This window comes from Scomber japonicus, chromosome 10, assembly GCF_027409825.1.
Source record: "Scomber japonicus isolate fScoJap1 chromosome 10, fScoJap1.pri, whole genome shotgun sequence".
Taxonomy (NCBI): Eukaryota; Metazoa; Chordata; class Actinopteri; order Scombriformes; family Scombridae; genus Scomber; species Scomber japonicus.
The window spans coordinates 15,977,124-15,980,208 of record NC_070587.1 but is presented as its reverse complement, the minus strand read 5'-3'; positions in this window follow the sequence as shown (position 1 = coordinate 15,980,208).

Sequence of the window (3,085 nt, the reverse complement as noted above, 5' to 3'; positions counted from 1 at the left end):
GTCTTAAGTATTAACAAGTTCTGGTAAATTATTGTTAAGCTACACAAGAACATATATATTGTAGCCTACCCTTATGCTCTATCCTATTTGATGTTTTGAGTTGAATTAAAGTAATCATCAAGGTAAAAATAAATAAATAAATAAATACATTTTGTATTCTTTGTTAACAATTTTCGGAAACAAAAGGACTGCCTTGTCTCCTCACTCCGAACAAGTCATTTCTGAATGGCTTTGGTGGATTAACATTGGAGTGCACAGCCAAGCCCAACATCTCTGCCTCTCTGCAGCAGAGTAACGCATGGTGAAAATGTGATGCTGCAGGACCATGTGGGCTGCCATGCACAAAAAGGCTGGAGGCGGGGCTTGGATGCTGACAAGTACCACTTTATGTTCTCATTGGTTCTCAATGACATCACTGATAAGGGGCTGCAAAGAGAGTGAAAGGAGTGTAAGTCTGGCACTTTCTCTCCGTCACACTCATGCTTTAAGAACGTCCCTGACCTTTTTCCAAGATTTGACAGGCTTTCTTAAATTAACATTTTCAAAAGACTCAATACAAAAGCCCCTTCTTTATTTTGAGGCTCCCTCTCTCCATTCTTGTCCTCTCAGTGAACTGAGAGATTTGAAGACACACAAATTCACTCTGCCTGCAGCCCAGCAAATAAGCAGGAACTGTACTACAGATAAGATGGCAATTCAATAACAGTCTAACAGTTGTAAATCAAACAATGACATCCCAGAAAACCTCAAAGCAAATGTAACATTGAACTGATTCTGGACTAATTCATTGGGCTCAACAGCCTTTTTCATACTGGCACTGGATAACCAAAGTCAAGTCTGCTGCATATAGACACAAACTTAACATATGAGATAGTGAAGTTGCATATCCCTGCCTATGTGGTCAGTGAAGAAAGTCCATGCTATCCAGTCATAAATTAGAGATAAAGATAAGCAAGGTAATAAAATAATAAGTTTCTGACCTTATATCTAATTGTTGAGCCACTAAAGTAATCTGCTGTTGATGATATATCTCAATAACTCATTAATAACATTATTAGATAAACTAGTGGTCTGTGGGAGCCACAACTTTTCAAGATTGCCCATGTTCATGAGACGCTTTTATTTTGTTTTGTTTCTTAACATGTATTAAAGTGCACGGCAACTGTGACAATTTTCAAATATTCCCAGTTATTGTCCAAATGACTTAATTACTGGGATGTGTGTGTCTAATGACTGGCATGATACAATATAATAGACATATTTACATACTGGTCTCCAAACTACCAAAGTTGGAATAGAGTTTTTGAGTACAAATGACTTCTTTATAAAGCTGTATTACAAAATAAACTTTTATTGATAAAAGTGTTCCAGTGCAGGAGAGATACAACTTCTGCCCAAATTCAACTGAAATAAATGGAATTGATGGTGGTCTGTGTGTATGTGTGTGAGAGAGGGGGTGGGGAGGAGGGTTTTAAGGGAGAGGAGAGGGGAGGGGAGCTACTGGTCCGTGTGATTCCAAGTGAGTCAAAACAGCCCTATGAAAAAAGTGGTTGAACAAGTGTCACCTACCCATGAGGAGGGCCACCGAGGATCAAAAATGCAATATCCTGCTATCCCAGTGACTTTGGGCTGAGAAACGCCTTGTGGAGAGACATACTACACATTTTCATAATCCCCAAAGTGTCTCCATGAGTTTTAGATTTCCAAGTGTGCCTAAAACGTATCCCTCCTGGCACTGCTGCTGCTGAAGTTTAAATCCTTACGAGATGAGTCTTCACCTTCTCCAAAAGAAAAGTGCACTGTCTCTTAATCCCAAAAGCCGCTTGATAGGTGACTCTGTACATCTTCCGTGTGTTTTCCACATATTTTCATTTCCTTAACCTCCTGCAGGAGAAAACGCTTTGGTGGTTAATCTGGTGTTAAAATCCCTCCTAAAAGCAGATTCCAGAGAAATCAAAAGAAACAGATTGAAAGCACTGCAGTCAAGTTTATGTCATTGCAACAGATTTCTTAATGATTTAAACTGTTGAAATAGAAATGGAGAATTTAAAAAAAAAAAACAACATAAAATGCTTCACAAATATATTCATATATCAAATTGACTTCTTTTTACTATCTAATTAACTAATGAACTCTTTAGGTGTGAATTTGTAAGAAGGTCGAAAAGTTGATATGAGCTGTAAGAGTTTGAAATGTCTTGGAAAAGTTGAAAACTAAACAAAAATCATAATTTCATAATTTCATTAAAGGCACTAAAATTCGATCATGTTGGTAGATTTTGTCTAAGATGTTGCCTAATAAAAAAGTTGAAGGGTAGGGCCACTGTACAATGGAATGCAGCAAATTCAAACAAGTTATTTGGCCACACCTTTACATGATAAAGAAAGTTTTCCAAAAATTATATAAATAAGTAAATATTATATATGTTATTCACTCAATAAAAATCTAATTGAAGCTCTGCAATTAACCTCAAGTAAGAAATAATTTTTCTAGAGATGCTCCCGCGGTTTTATATATATTTAAAAGAACAAAAAAGGCCAAACAAAAGCTTACTTAACACTTTGGATATTTAAAAAAACTAACTTCAAAATAATTTTCATCCCGTGAAAATCATTTTGAGCGTTGAGAAAAGTTGTTTCCTTTTGGATTTGCGCTCCTTTTTGCTGGTTTTCTTTGTATGGACTGAGAACAAAGGAGCCTTTACTGTAACAAAGAAGCTGCAGCGACTTATACCTGTTGCTCTGTTTCCAATAAACTATAATAAGTTTCTTGGTGATTTTCGAGATGGACCCATTTTCTATCCATGTCATAACATCTTTTTGCCTCCAAAGATGAATCCTTATTAGTGCAACAAGTTTAATTCTGTAGCACTGTTTTGTTTCTCAGTGACTTTACACCTGATTACATTGTTCTGAATTCCCACAGTGCACTGGCAACTTCGCAAGACCACGAAAACCACTGTTATAAAACTAGTGCACGAGGATAAGACTATTTACAAACTATTTATGAACTACTTGTCACTTTGTCTGTTTTCCAGCGTGCGTAAAAAGGTCCTTCTCTCTGCAAACTTCTGACAGGCAGCTGC